This window comes from Octopus sinensis, linkage group LG1 (genome assembly GCF_006345805.1).
Source record: "Octopus sinensis linkage group LG1, ASM634580v1, whole genome shotgun sequence".
Lineage (NCBI taxonomy): Eukaryota > Metazoa > Mollusca > Cephalopoda > Octopoda > Octopodidae > Octopus > Octopus sinensis.
Window position 1 is genome coordinate 168897117 of NC_042997.1, and position 17045 is coordinate 168914161.

Consider the following 17045-nt stretch of genomic DNA (forward strand, 5'->3'; position numbering starts at 1 on the left):
CACACAAGCACACATACCAACGCCATAATACAGATACAGCCATTTCTACCAAGAAGTATGTTTTTAAAAATGTGACGCTTTCAAAATTTACTTGTCATTTGCACAAATGCAAACACCTGCATCTAAATTTACATTTACATCTGTATACCCATATGCATATGCTTATCTGTATACGCATATACATTAAATGCACATCTATGTGTTTCTACATATGCAAACACATGACGACTTCAACTCGGTTTTGAGCAATGCCATCACTTGATTGTTTTCTTAATCATGAACAGCACGGATATGACTTTTCAGTCCCACTAGCGACCCTACACTCTTGAAGATTGGCAATATTTCTGTTGCGTTTAGGACAGCGAGCTGGCAGAAACGTTAGCACGCCGGGCGAAATGCGTAGCCGTATTTGGTCTGCCGTTACGTTCTGAGTTCAAATTCCGCCGAGGTCGACTTTGCCTTTCATCCTTTCGGGGTCGATAAATTAAATACGAGTTACACACTGGGGTCGATATAATCGACTTAATCCGTTTGTCTGTCCTTGTTTGTCCTCTCTGTGTTTGGCCCCTTGTGGGTAGTAAAGAAATAGGCATTTTGTCCGTCTATATATTCTGAGTTCAAATTTCGCCGGAGTCTACTTTACCTTTCATCCTTTCAGGGTCAATAAAATAAGTACTACTTGAACACTGGATTTGGTTTAATCGATTTAGCCCCTTCCTCCAAACCTTCTGGTCTTGTACCAAAATTAAAACTTTTTTTTTATTTGAATTTGGGACACTGAAAAATTAAGTCAGGTATCTCAGATGTGATTGTCAAAACCGTCATCACAGTGTATGGAAACCTGCACAACTGAAGAATTTGTAACAACGACAGGAATGTTTTAATTATACACCCTAGTTTCTTTTCTTTTTGTGATTGAGGTAAGTACATCCTTAGACAGAGTATAAACCCAGTCTAAATAAAAAAAAAACCTCACCATCAAGCAGAAGAGATCAAGACGTTGGCAGAACCTGTATTTCCTGACTTTGACTATATCGACGATTTTGCCCTCGCAACTTATCAACCATTTGAAGTGTAAAACTTGTTGGCGTCCCCAGAGAATGCTGTGACAAAGCCAGTCTGTTTATCAATGCAAAGGAAACCGAATGCATGACCATAAATTAGAATGGAAGCCATCTGCCAATTTTCTCCAACGATGGCACATGATTCATGGAGGTCAGTGACTTCATATACTTTGGGTCAGAATGTTGCTAATACTAATAAAGAGTTTTTAACATGTAAGGGACCCTGACAGCCTGTAACAAGTTTCCCAACATCTGACACAGGCATATCAAAATCAACAAGACTGATATTCTTCAGGGAATACGAAGACAGCATTCTTTCCAAGGAAGCTGAAACCTAAGCCATGAAGAAGGAACTTCATGATGGCATTGATGGTACGTACACCAGACTTGATGGTACGTACACCAGACTTGATGGTACGTACACCAGACTTGATGGTGCGTACAAAAGGCGGCGAGCTGGCAGAAACGTTAGCACGCCGGGCGAGATGCTAAGCAGTATTTCGTCTGCCGTTACGTTCTGAGTTCAAATTCGGCCGAGGTCGACTTTGCCTTTCATCCTTCCGGGGTCGATTAAATAAGTACCAGTTTTGCACTGGGGTCGATATAATCGACTTAATCCGTTTGACTGTCCTTGTTTGTCCTCTCTGTGTTTAGCCCCTTGTGGGTAGTAAAGAAATATGTACGTACACCAGACTTTTCCCAAGGGCTCAAAACATGGCATGTTTTGAGTGCGTACACCAAAAGGAAATTTCTTGATACATTCCATCCACGATGAATCTAACCGGAACAGTAACATCTAATTCCTACTGCGTTCGATAAAATAGCAGTATTATACTAGGATTGATTCAATCGATTACAAGCCCTTCCCTGAAAATAGTATAACTTAACATAGACTTGGACTGACGTGTGGTAGAAGCAGTTGAGAAACAAATTAAATCTATGTGGTATTAGTTATGGTATTTAAACGTGTCTGATGTTGACTTGTCTTTTCATACTCCTGGGATCAATAGAATATATACCAATAACATATCACGATTGAGTTATTTGAATATACACATCCAGTTATCTATTCATCTTCTCTGCCAACTATTCCCGAGAGGGACGTGGGGTAGAGCCCTCATAAACCTCCTCTATAGGGTCCTATCAGAAGCAACCATCATTACGCTTTCCGGCTACCGACCAACCTCCTCTCTTCGAAATCACTACCGCTGTGCCAAACTCAGAAATCATTCTATAAAGACCACAAATTCCCTTTTACTCAGTCAACTAAATTGATTTTGTATAAACTTGGTTCTTAACGATTCTGTCGAGATAGGAACTTCAAACTTAGTTCATCACCGCCTCAAGATATCTTACATAGCCCATATAATTTTTTTTTTCTGAAATATGTTCATTGTAGCTTCCAGTACAATCCTGCTACATATTTTAATGATTCTGACAGTATTTGAACTTAGTTTCATCCACAACCGCCTTCAGATATAGAAGTGTATATAAATTGAAATATGTTTAATCCAAGTTGTAGGCCACAATTTTGCATCCAGACTGCTGAAATTTTGCATGGGGACATATCTTTTCAAGAAAATCATAGCCTATGTAACTTTTTTCTAAAAAATATTCTTTTTAGTTTCCAAGCAGAAAAATTATCAATTAGTACAGTGTTTTGAAAAAAAAAGTATGTTTTCTCAGAAAATAAAAAATAAAAATATAAGAGAAAATTTCTATTTTGGATTCTATATTTGTTTCTTTACTTTTTTCTGTGCATTCTATGAAACTCAACTTGAATCATTTTCCTGATATATTTTTATGCAACAATTCTGAGTGAATCAATATTTTCAGACAAACTGAAGATCGTCAACATATTTTTAAAGCAGAAATTTATCCAACTTAAAGATATTTTATGTGATTATATTTATTTTAGGTATTAATAAAACTCAGGCAAGAAAACAAACAAAAACAGATACTACTGTTCAAACTTTGATATCGGTTTCATTTGACTTGGCACAATATCTATTGTTTATCTCCAGTTAAACCCTGATCATATGAATTTATAATCAGAAACTTTCTATTCATAACCATCCCGTCTTTTAAGGTTATATAGCAGTATATTATCTAATGAGTGGAAGCGCGTGGCTTAGTGGTTAGGCTGTCAGCACTATGATCGTAAGATTGTAGTTTCGATTCCTGGAACGGGCGACGCGTTGTGTTCTTGAGCAAAGCACTTCATTTCACGTTGCTCCAGTCTACTCAGCCGGCAAAAATGAGTAACATTTTGTGTAAGTAGTTGAAAAGACAGACTGAAGGGACAGGTATCTCCAAACATTACATATTAAGAAATATAAAGTTATTACCTTATTACCTTACCAATCTAGTAATGCGTCTATGTTCAATCATTAAGCTCTAATGAAATCATCATATTAATGAGATAATTATGAAATACTGCAGGACTGGGAAAAGAGCCGGACGATAAAAATTAACGTTCACTCAAAGCATGAAGACATTGTAACCATTTCAGAAGAGAATTTATATTACAACTGAACGAAAATTACATCACTATTGAACAATAAAATATCATAATAGTGAAACAGCTGAAGAGGATAGTTGATCCATTGGATAAAAGAAAAGATAACTCAAAATAATAGTTGCGTAGAAGAAAAACAATATCAATTAATGACTAATATTGTTTTGATCATTTTGGCAAGTACGGCAGACAACTACAGACATGTTTCGGTCTTAATATGAGCTCATTAGACTAGTGACGCATACACTTCACCTTACTTTCTCAAGTATGTAGATAAATGTAGAAATATATAATTTTTTAGAGAACACATAAAAAAATATTAATCAGTGAAATAATGTTTTCGTAATTTTTTAATTATCTCTAATTTGCTTTTAAATCGTCACAATATTAAATATGTTAAGATTAAACTAAACTGGTTGATTAAGATATTTGAACACTCTGATTAATGGCTAGACACGTACGTATATACATACACGCAGATGTGTATATGCGCGTGGGGATGTGTGTATTTAATGTCATAAGCAATCCATCGATAGTCGACCGATGACTGTCCATATAAAATAGTGTGAGTCATATTATAAGAGCTGAATCGATTTCTTTCACTAGTTTCTGTCCTGAGTTGTTGTGGTCGTGCTGTGGGTATCGATCTCCAAGCTCTTCATTGAACATTTATTAATATCTTTAAAACTGAACCAGACCGTACACTGATTTCCCGTACCACTATACAATTGTGAACAAAGTATTTGTCTGGCCAACCGTGTTTCTTCTATTCACTGAGCATAACCAAGCTAGGGAGATTTCATTGTAGCAGCTTCTCTTTCTTATCCAGGAGCTTGGCTTTCTTTAGGATAAAGTCATTACTGACTCAGAATTTCCACGTGGTCTTTATATGTCTCTGGTGTCTTATCAGGAATACCGTCCATCTTCCTGGTCAGAGGAGACCTAGAAACAATAGTGGCTAAAGGGTGGTTCCACAGTCCTCAAAGCTCTGCAAGTCCCCAACCACATCCCTACTATTGGATAAAGTTTAAAGTCATACCTAGAACTGATACACACACATATACATACATACATGCATACATACATACATACACATACATACATACATACATACATACATACATACATACATACATACATACATACATATATGATGGCCGTCCACTCGTGACCGAGGAAGACCATTGCCGACCTTGAGGAACATTGTGCGCTCTAGGACTAACTTATATTTTGCATTTGCGGCTCCGTTGGTGGCTAATGAGCCCTGCTCTTGACAAGCATACACGACTGCAAACATTGCAGACCAAGCTTTCCCCATTCACATACATACATACATACATACATACATACATACATACATACATACATAATACATACATACATACAAACATACATACATACATACATACATTCATACATACATACATACATACATACATACATACATACATACATACATACATTCATCCATCTACCTATCCATCCAGCCATCCAGCCATACATACATACATACATGCATACATTCATCTGTCCATCTATCCATCCATCTATCCATACATACATACATACATACATACATACATACATACATACATACATACATACATACATACATACATACATGCATGCATACATGTATACATTCATACATACATACATATATGCATGCATACATACATACATACATACATACATACATACATACATACATACATACATACATACATACATACATACATACATATCTGCAGGTCTTCCGAATGCCGAACTACGCTTTCTTAATCTACTGTCTAGTTTATCATTAAGTCTACCATCGTTACTGATAACACCGCACATGAAATCGTCAGCATCACCAATGACATACTTCTGTCTTATTTCCACAGTTTCTTGTGGAATATCTCCGGACTGATCCAGGAGAGGGATTCTTTATTTTATTGAACTTCATTTTTACCTCGCTAAGTCAAGTACCGGGAGATGTTAATACCACACAATCCGTAATTCTGCTCCTCGGTGGATGCGAGAATGAAGGCGCAAACAAAGCTTCAGACTGAATGTATGCGTGAATGTCCGAGCGATTCATGAACAGAGATTATACATGAAAAATATATACTATGTATATATGTATGGGGAGAGTTCACGAAAAAACACAAGACGAAGACAGATGGTGTAGACAACAAACAGATGTATTAGTATAACGCTCACGAATTGAAAAAGTTTTTTTACGTTTCGAGCCTAAGCTCTTCTACAGAAAGGAACGCAGAAAAAAAAACAAGGAGAGAAACAAGGAAAAAAATGTGTGTAGTGGCTACCGATCTATCATGGCGACTGCCGGACAGAAGGGTCACACAGGAGAGCGAAGAAGTAGGGGAGTTAATAAAGTAAAGATGACCCCCAAAACGAAGATGCGTGTGTGTATAAGAGAGTACGTATGTGCGTGTGAAAGAGGGTTGGTCGTCTTGACGTGTACGTATGTGTATGTGTAGGTGTGAAAATGTGGGGATGGGAATTGGTCAGTGCTGGTGTGTGGGTGGTGTGTTGTGATGTGATATGTAGTGTGGTATGGTGTAGCGTAGTGTGGTATGATGTGGTTGGGATGTGGGGAGGCGAGAGTGGGGAAAGCACGGGTGGGGTGGGGGTAAGGCTGAGGGTTGGGGTAGAGTTGGGGTATGTATATATGTATTTATGTCCTGAGTATGACTCTAAACTGCATCGGATAGTGGGCAGTGGTTCGGGAGTTCCAGAGTTTTGGGTTTTAGGGTTCCAGGATTTCAGGGTGTGGAATCCCCTCTTATTCACTATTGCTCTCATGTCTACTCCCATCTGAAGTCGTAGTATCTGTCAGGGCCTCAGCTATGAGCTAATTAGCATATGTGATGGGAATCTAGCTGAGTTTGAGGGCGCAGAAATATCCTGGTTTCGTGTTAGAGCACCGCAGCAAAAACCAGTAGTAAATGTCCCCTAGCTATTGCTAAAACATCCTTTTAGAAAAGGAACCCTCTGGTGAAAAACTTGTGGTTTCAAGTGGTTACTGGTATCTTTGCTTTGGCCTGTCATTCGGTTCTAATCACGGAGACTCAGGAGTGGTACTCGTGTTGTACAAGCTTTTATTACTATAATCCAACGATGTATTGACCTCATTTGTCATTCCGTCTACTGAAAGTCCAATGGCGATGGAAGAATAGCACCGTGTGCTGACCTAATCAGTAGGAAGCGCGCAGTAAGTTACAACTTTCGTCTGTCACTTAAGCTTCAAATTATGCAGTGGGACTGAACAGAAATGCCATTGAAATGCCAATCTGCAGTGGGATTGAACAGAAATGCCGCCATTGACAACAAGAATTCACAAGGAGATGGCAATCATCTGTGAAGATGGAGCATATGTACATTTATGGACATACTGTAGAAATGTGTTTGCCGACTGGCGTGTGTTTCATGAAAGTACGCTAATCAGCCGGAGTGTACACGCGAACGTGTGCTGAGGACGATTGCACGCGAGGAGGAAATGGTAAACACGTGAGGAGGCGTGAAAACTCAAGCATGCAAAGTATATTCGAAGGGACACACTGATGAGGTGATAAACATGCATTTAATTATTTCTCTATTCATTAATTATATATTTATTATTCACTTTATTTATTTATTTATTCATTTATTCATTTTGTAAGTGTTTATTATCCACTATTTGTACATGCAGAGAGCATGGGCTTCGCTTATGTAATTATGCTCACACACGTATACTAAGTGATGGGGACGGTATGTTGATGAGTACATGGACAAGAATGTGTATGCACAAACGAACCAAATAGATTAGTTATAAGTTCGCATGTTGTGATACCAATTTCAACTGTAAAACTACAAACTCGAATGTAAGTTATCTCTATTTTAATTCTAATTATTAATTTAAACTAGAGTATCGCCCGGCGTTGCTCGGGTTTGTTTCGACCCTTTAGAATTGGAATTTTTGAAAAGTAAAAATTTTGCATTATGTAGCTTGTTATTCTCTTTATTGAACATTTTTCTGGTTGAAATACACCGAAAAATGGCAACACAGCAGTCAAAAAATCGTAAAAAATAGGGATTTTCATAGAAAAAAAGCACCTTTTTGATGTAAATAATTTTTGGTCTTAACATGATCCGATTTGAATTTTTTCTTCTACGGAAGGGAGAGCAAGCCTTCTTCTATCCTACTCTCATTTTTGGTCAACTTGTGCTGCAGGGTCTCGGAGGAGATAGTGTTAGTTGAAGGCTACCAAACCTGACATACACAGACAACTTAAGCCTTATATAAAGAGAGATTAGTTTAAATTTTTAGTTCTAATGTCGAAGTTATCCTTTGTTCTGAATTAATGTCACTACAACGCAAGATTTCTACCAATCATTCCGAAGAGTATATTCTGCCCAGTATATACTGCTTGCTTTTTGTATGTTTCTCATCAAAATGGTTAACTGAAGATTCAAGTGTATATTATGCTGGATAAAATTGACAGTGTTCGCCAGACCGAATTACAAATATAATATATATATATATATATTATATATATATATATATATATATATATATATAATAATAAATATTAGGGAATAAATCTCGAATTATAAATTATATTATTTATATATATATATATATATATATATATATATATATATATAGAGAGAGAGAGAGAGAGAGAGAGAGATACACACACACTATTATTATTGTTGTTATTGTTGTTCTTGTCATTATCATTATTATTATTAGTAAAGATTTATTTTAGGACCTTTACTCCGAGTTTCACATTAGCGGTTATTCAAACGTTTGAATAATCAGTGACATTATCAGAGTGGCGATCCAAGAAACTTCATCCACGAATAAAATATACGGACATTGGTTATATAAGCACTTGTATAGCAAGCTTTCATGTCCCTATAACCTAATGATTCGACAAATATTCTTTTATTATTTTACTTGCTTCAGTCATTGGACTGCGGCCATGCTGGAGCACCGCCTTGGAGGGTTTTAGCCGAACATATCCACCCCAGGACTTATTCTTTGTAAATCGAGTACTTATTCTATCCGTGTCTTGCCGAACCGCTAAGTTACAGGGACGTAAACACACCAACATTGGTGTCAAGCGATGGTGGAGGGGGGAACACAGGGTTCTTTCAGTTTCCGTCTACTAAATCCACTCACAACACTTTGGTCGGCCCAAGGCAATAGTAGATGGCACTTGCCCGTGGGACTGAACCCGGAACCATGATTTTGGGAAGCAAGCTACTTACCACACAGCCACACTTGCGCCTACAGTTTGAAATAAGTCTTATGGTTTGTTCGACCGGCTAAAACCTATATATGGTCACTTGATCCGTTATATATATATATGGTCGCTCGACCCGTTAGAAATAGCAACCATCTTACCCTTTAAAAACAGGACACGTTAGTTAATACGGGTTTAGATATATTGATAGACAGAAAAGTATTGGATGGTCGCGGTTGGAATAACTTCAATAAAGGTAAACAATAGCAATAAACGTTAACAATTGTTGTTGTCATTTCGTCCCAATTCAGCCATGATCAGATTTACGATTAAAAGTATTTCAACTATGATCTTGTCATCTTTTCTCTTTCAAGCATAATGCAATATGCGGCTATATTATCCGATGTGCCATTCGTATTTCATAAAATACATTAAAATGTGATTTGACAGAAGATTTGGCTGCTATGTTTAGCAGGTCTCCACTGTTGGCGCAATGTTAACCATTAATATATCTTGATGTGTTTTATGGGAAATGCTGGAATTTTCACAACCATAACCTATGGGAACCAGACCAAAAAATATTGTATCTTAATTGTTTATCTCTGTAAAGTATTGAATGAACACTCTGTCTATAACAATTAAATTAATTACATCAAGTGATAATGGTCCGAATGAAATTACGGATGCATCGAGAAAATTATAATTGTCGTTAATGTTCGGGTCCCTTTCCGGCTTCCGCCACATCACCACTAAAATATAAATAATACATTCGATGTAACACGGATCATTAACCTTTATTTTACGACTTATGGCAATAAGTGTATCCGAATATATTTGAAAAAATATTAACTAAGCCTTTCTTTGAGTTGTAAATTACTCGACTCGATAGAAAATAGTAACTATTTTCCCTTAAATAGTAACTAATTTCCTTTAAATCTCACATTTGTCAATGCAATCGTGAATACTCCTTAAATAGACTGGATGATCCTCGGTGGAATCCCTTCAATCATCGTCCTGCTCAGTCAGGGCTGACAAGGGATTAAACAACAAATAATATTGGTTTCAAATTTTGACACAAGGCCAGTAAGTTCGAGGAGGAGCTAAGTGGATTACGCGCACAAATGGTACTTATTTTATCGATCTCGGCGGAACTTGAACTCAGAGCATAAAGACAGACGAAAAGCCGCTAAGTATTTTGCTCAGCGCGGTAACGATTCTGCTAACTCGCCGCCTTAACTGCTATAATAATATTGATCTCGAAATTTGGCACAAGGCCAGCAAGTTCAGTGGAGTGAGCAAGTTGATTATATAGACCCTAGTGTTCAAGTGGTACTCATTTTATCGATCCCTAAATGATGAAAGGTAAAGTCCACCTCGGCGGAATTTGAACTCAGAACGTAAAGGCGGACGAAAGCTACTATAATAATTATCAAAAGTTAATCAACCGTTCAACCCTTTAGCATTGATTTCTAAAAAAAGGGATAAAGACAGGTATTTAGAGAGAGAGAGGGGGAGAAGAAGGCGAAAGAAAACTTAATTAAATCGGTCCCTGTACTCGTCTGGTATTTTAGTTTATCGCTCTCGGAAGGATAAAAGGCAAAGTTGACCCCTTGGCAACATTATAACTCAGAACTTAAAGTGTCGCAACAAAATATCGCATATTTAACTACGAATAAATATTATGTCGGACATTCTTAACGATTCTGCGAATCCATCGCCCCCAGACTTTTAATATTGCTTTTTTTTTTCTTTTTGTGACACAAGACCTGCAAGCTCGGGGTGGAGGTAAGTCGACCTCATTGATTCCAGTGTTCAATTGGTACTTATTTCTTATTTTATCGACCCCATAAAATGAAAGGTAAAGTTGACCTCAGTGGAATTTGAAGTCAGAACGTGAAGACGAATGAAATGCCACTGAGTAATTCGCCCAGCCTGCTAACGACTCTGCCAGCTCGCCGCCTTCTTCAAACTTTTAATATTCCTTTCTACTAAAGGCACAAGGCCTGAAATTTGGTGGGAGGGGACTAGTCGACTACATCAACCCCAGTGTTTCACTGGTACTTAATTTATCTACCCCGATAAGATGAAAAGCAAAATCGACCTCGGCGGAATTTGAACCCAGAACGTAAAGACAGACGAAATACCTATTTCTTTACTACCCACAAGGAGCTAAACACAGAGGGGACAAACAAGGACAGATAAACGGATTAAGTCAATTATATCGACCCCAGTGCGTAACTGGTACCTAATTTATCGACCCCGAAAGGATAAAAGGTAAAGTCGACCTCGGCGGAATTTGAACTCAGAGCGTAACGGCAGACAAAATACGGCTGCGCATTTCGCCCGGAGTGCTAACGTTGCTGCCAGCTCGCCGCCTTTGAATTTTCTAATATTGATGACGGTTTTGTTAGCTTGGGGCTGGAAAATGGAACGGGAAATTACATCACTTGAATCATTTAAGAATTGGATCTTCAACATCACCCCTAGAACCAAGATGACTTGCGAAATTAGACATTAGTCCTGCAGAATTATTTTCAAATTTTCTTTCTTGTCAAATATTTTCCATTCAATTTCATTTATAACGTATGCCATCTTTTGAAAATTTTCTCTTTTTGTCAAGTGGCACGATGATGACTTTTCATCAAAGAGTGCATAAGTTCGTGTTTCATATCAGATTCTGCGCTATTACTTTTTCTTCAGAAACTCTTCCTTTTTGACGACCGACATAAAATTTTATGGAAATTCTCAGACAAGACAACTGGAAACCAGGCACGAGAACTTTTCTTCAATTTCAATTAAAAAAATCCTGGTCAAGACTGATACTTGGAACGTGCTCACATTCAACCAATGTCCGTGTGTAGGAGGTATATATTTTCCTGAATGGATTGCTGGTCGTTATTGTTGTTTAGCTCCAGGTCGGGTTTAGAAGACCTATGAAGACAGGCTTTGCATCATTTAGTATATTGCATATCAAAGAGTACATTGTCCAATGTTTCCTTCTTTTAAATCAGTAAAGTAGAATTTGAAGGAGATTTAGCTATTTCTAACAGGTTGCATAAATCCCATACACACTGCTTCATTGGTTGTAGTGGTTGTTGTTGTTGTTGTTGTTGTTGTAGCTGGTGCTACTGTTGCTGTTGCTGTTGAGCGAACGGTCTTCGTCCCAGAGTTCGCAAGATGGGAGAAGTCCGAAACGTGGTCCTTCGCTATTCATAAGACCCGCAGAAGAGAAAGCAGGTCAACTCCCGACACCGAGAGCATCGATGGATGAATGCGCATCCCGGCTCAGCGGTTGCGTAGGAAGTCGGGGACAAGAAACGGGAAGAAAGAATGAGAGAAAGTTGGAGCGAAAGAGTACAACAGGGGTCGCCACCACCCCCTGCCGGAGACTCGTGGAGCTTTAGGTGTCTTCGCTCAATAAACACACACAACGCCCGGTCTGGGAATCGAAACGGCGATCCTCCGACCGCGAGTCCACTGCCCTAACCATTTGGCCATGCTGTTGCTGCTGCCGCTGCCGCTGTTGTTGTTGTTGTTGACAGAGCAGATTTATGGTAGAAATCATTCCAGACACGACCATCTTGTCTCTGTACATACATGATTACATTGTCTAGTGTAGTATTTTCTTAATTGGTTTGGTTTGGCGAAGGGTTGTTTCCACAGTCTCCGAGGCAGGTGACATTGGCGTGGTTCATATTTTTAGAAGACAGAATGTAGTTTTGAAGGAGATTTGCCAGCTATATCTAGCAGGTCGAAAGGCTCATATGCGTAGAAATTCCCTCATTGTTTCGTGAAGTACAGAGAACGGTAAGTCGCAAATGCTTAAGGCGGCGAGCTGGCAGAATCGTTAGCACGCCGGGCGAAATGCTTAGTGGTATTTCGTCTGCCGCTACTTTCTGAGTTCAAATTCCGCCGAGGTCGACTTTGCCTTTCATCCTTTCGGGGTCGATAAATTAGGTACCAGTAACGCACTGGGGTCGATATAATCGACTTAATCCGTTTGTCTGTCCTTGTTTGTCCCCTCTGTGTGTAGCCCCTTGTGGGTAGTAAAGAAATAGGTAAGTCGCAAATGCTTTGTAAAAAAAATGTACCAGTCTTAGGGAGAAGACATTTTAAAACTTGTCTTTAAAACGTAACGAAGGCTGAGGGTGCAATATATTTTCAAGCATCTACCAACCAAAAATAAGGTCTCCTGATCCAAGGGGACGACACAAAGGTTTAACAACAGCAACATTTAGCTATTCTTTATTTTAATATACACATTTGGACGTTCTGAGTTCAAATTCCGCCGAGGTCGACTTTGCCTTTTATCCTTTTGGGGTCGATAATTTAAGTACCAGTTATGCACTGGGGTCGATATAATCGACTTAATCCGTTTGTCTGTCCTTGTTTGTCCCCTCTTTGTTTAGCCCCTTGTGGGTAGTAAAGAAATATTCATATACACATTTGGAATAGCCTTAGATTAAAATATCTGTGTTCAACATTTATAATATCTATAAAAACATGGGACGATACTAACTCTAACATTTTTCTCAGAAACTTTTCACAGAGATTTGAATGTTAAAAACACAGGGCTTCAGTCAGAACGCTGGTGGATCATCAGACATAGCGTTTTGATATGATTTGCGCCCCTCAGTGACGAATATCTACCTTGATCGTTCTGAGGCGACCAAATCAGATCAAAACAGCATTTGCATACACATTATAAATATCATAGATACCAGTATTTTATTGTTTATCCATAATTTACAATTTTATATTTATGGTCTTTGTTTTTATCTCTTGCTATATACAAGAGGTATTATATACCTTTCTCAGTCTATCGTGGTTTACCAGCTTAAAATGATTAAATAAATAAATATCCATTTTGGTATTCTTCGTCAGATTGGTTGATGGAATGTAATTTATAAAGCGACAAAAGGAAGCTGAATTATTGGCGCATACCAGAGGGAATTTGATGAGGTGAGTTATTTGGACAAAGTTGCCGTCAGGAACAGATAAGGCCAGTAAAGAGAGTGGATCAAGTAATTAAATCGTAAATAATTCATAGTGAGGTAATTCCACTACGATGTTTACATGCCGCAATTTCTTAAAAGCTTTGGTAATACTGAGTGTAATAGAATTGGTTTCTGCATGGTTTTATGAAGCTAATGACCATTCCCAAAGTATGTTCGAATTTTCGAATCCATTCTGATGAAAAGTGAAGAGAGAACTTGAGGATGCTATAAACGATGTTATAAATAATGCCTTCCATTAGCCTAGATTTGTGGGAAAAGGACAGGAGTAAGATGGGTCAACGAACTGTTGCCTGCTTTGACGTCTGCGACTAGTTTGCTCACTGTGTGTGTACGTGTGTGTGTGTGTGTGTGTTTGCGTGAATGCGCATGTGTGTGTCAGTGTGTGTTTGTGCGTACGCGTGCGTGTGTAAAGAAGTGACAGAGAGAAAGAAGGTGGGACAGACTGACAAAAAGAAAGAAAGAAAGAGAGAGAGAGAGAGATAACTAGTACAAAAATTGACTTTATAACACATTTTTTAACGGTATAGAAGAATAATAGCGTGTAGACTATTGGGTAAAAGAAAAAAAAACTGTGGATGGGAGAAAGTCGAAGGCAGCCTGTCAGATTCGAACCCCAGACTTTTTACCCACTGAGGAGTTTTGGGTCTTTCTGTTTGGCTGCACTTTTTGAAGTTTTTCAAATTTGTTGTATTGATGTAATTCTCTACGTTGAATCTCGGGTCTAAATTCACTTGTTCCAGAAAATATTTAAAACGAAAGTTACAGGCGCAGGCTTGGTTGTGTGGTAAGAAGCTTGTTTCGCAACCATATGGTTCCGGGTTCAGTCCCACTGCGTGACACCTTTGACAAGTGTCTTCTACTATAGTCTCAGGTCGACCTAAGCCTTGTGAGTGGATTTAGTAGACGGAAACTGAAAGAAGCTCGTTGTATAAATATATATTTATATATGTGTGTGTGTTTGTGTGTATGTGTGTGTGTGTGTTTGTGTCTGTGTTTGTCCCCAATCACCGTTTGAAAACCGGTGTAGGTGTGTTTGTGTCCTCGTAACTTAGCGGTTCTGCAAAAGAGAACGATAGAATAAGTACCATTTCTTCAAAAGAAAAAAGTAGTACTGGAGTCGATTCATTCGACTAAAAATCCAAGGCTGTGCCCCAGCATAGCCGCAGTCTAGTAACTGAAACAAATAAAAGATGAAAGATAAAAGAGGCTTAGAGTTTGATAAATTTTATCCAGTCAAAAAACAGGATTTGGAAGCTGTCATTTTGTGCGTGACGATAGCACGTGTTTTAATATGAAACTGTAAACAAATGAAATATTGACGGAATTCTGCTTCACGCACGCCATAAAACCGCTCATAATTAAAAAAATTTTTTTTTGAATTTTCAGAAAATTTTTGCGAATTTGTATTCTACACGCAGAAATTCATACGATTATGCAAAAAAAAAAAATTCTGCGCGATTTAAGGCCTATTTAGCTGTTATTTTTTTTAACACATCTCACGACCACCTCATACCTCATGTAATTTTTAGCATTTGATAAGCGAAAACTTACCCCATAAAGAAAACGACTAAACACATATTTTGTAGTTTTAAGCATTCAATAAACATCAAAGTTATCAAAATATTTATCAAAGCACAAACTGTAGTTCAGTTCGAAAAAAAGAGTAAACAGCACATTACAAATGAAATATGAAAATATCAAACTTATCAAAATATCAAACTTAAACAAAATATTTATCAAAAAACACAATCACTATGTAGTCCGGTTCATGACAAACAAAAGTTTGCAATGCACTCAAATAACTGTTTAAACCATATTCATATCTCCTGCACCGGGTGCCATGTATCTTTTCTCACTGACACAGAGTCCTTGCAATGCTTAGCTTTGTTACTATGGAAACAAGCACCTATATGTCTGTGAATTTTGGCTGGCTAAACTTACCAAAAACTTGAAAACTTTAAAATCTATTAACTCTTTATTATTGATTTACGTCGAAAATTAATTTCATATCAATAATTACCATACAAAACTACATCTTTTCTCACTGACACAGAGTCCTTGCAATGCTTAGCTTTGTTACTATGGAAACAAGCACCTATATGTCTGTGAATTTCGGCTGGCTAAACTTACCAAAAACTTGGAAACTTTGAAAGTTATTAACTCTTTATTATTGATTTACGTCGAAAATTAATTTCATATCAATAATTACCATACAAAACTACATCAATACACCAAATATGAAATCAATTGGAACAAAATTGAAGAAACCAAAGATCCGGGTTTTTAGCCTTGATGCTATTATTAATACTTTTGTCCACTGAGTTCCACTGTTAAAAGAAATATACTTCACACCCCAACGAAGTTTCTAGATTTTTATAGTGTAAATATCTTCAGTACACTGTTTGAAAATAACACTGCACTTGTTAGTGGCGAGCAAAAATTTTGAAAGATCCTTTACTCATTTAGCATCAAGTTACACTTGGCTACTACAGGTAAGGAACTAAGAGCATCAGCGGTAGTGTCAAACGTAAGCACCAATCCATATTCATTCAAGATGAAGTAGAACTGCTCATGGTATTTTAGTGGTATAGGAGGTGTATAATTAGTATATTATACGTGGTTTGGTGAATAATTATTACGTGACGAAGGATGATCCGAGAAAACGCTTAATCTGTCAAGGCTTTGGAATCAAGGATACCCGAAAACTGATAATGTAGACAGATAGATATATGTATACATGTATATATGTTCAGCTGTCTCTGAAAGAAACCCGTCGTATATATATATATATATATATATATATATATATATATATTATATATATATATATATATTATATATATATATATATAGTGATTGCTCCATCTTCACAGGTTCACAGGTTATTGCTGTCTTTTTATGCTGCCTCTATGTCAGTGCATTTCTGACTTTCTGTCCCATTGCAGATCTGCATGATTTGAAGCATAGGTGACAGACGAAATTTTAAGGTCGAAGGTTAGTCATTGACATCGATTCCAATACTTGACTGGTATTTTATTCTAGCTTAGTAAAATTGTAAAAATATTATTTTCCGTTCGTTGACATCTTGCATTTTGGCTCCTTTTACATTCTATGCATCGATAAACAATGCAAATTTTAGCCTTAGTCTGGTGTGTAATCGAATACACATTCGCAAATAGAAATACGTCTTGCTTTTCTTTAATATATTTCT

General features: G+C 37.5%; 1 long non-coding RNA gene across 1 annotated transcript in view; it reads left to right on the forward strand.

The window, feature by feature from the left end:
- The window catches only part of LOC118765170, a 23958-nt gene extending 7123 nt beyond the window's left edge, over window positions 1–16835 (forward strand). Inside the window, exons 2-3 of the long non-coding RNA XR_005001037.1 lie at window positions 13701–13778; window positions 16780–16835. This is a non-coding gene — a long non-coding RNA (uncharacterized LOC118765170). The remainder of the gene's footprint in view (window positions 1–13700; window positions 13779–16779) is intronic.
- Window positions 16836–17045: the final 210 nt, after the last annotated feature.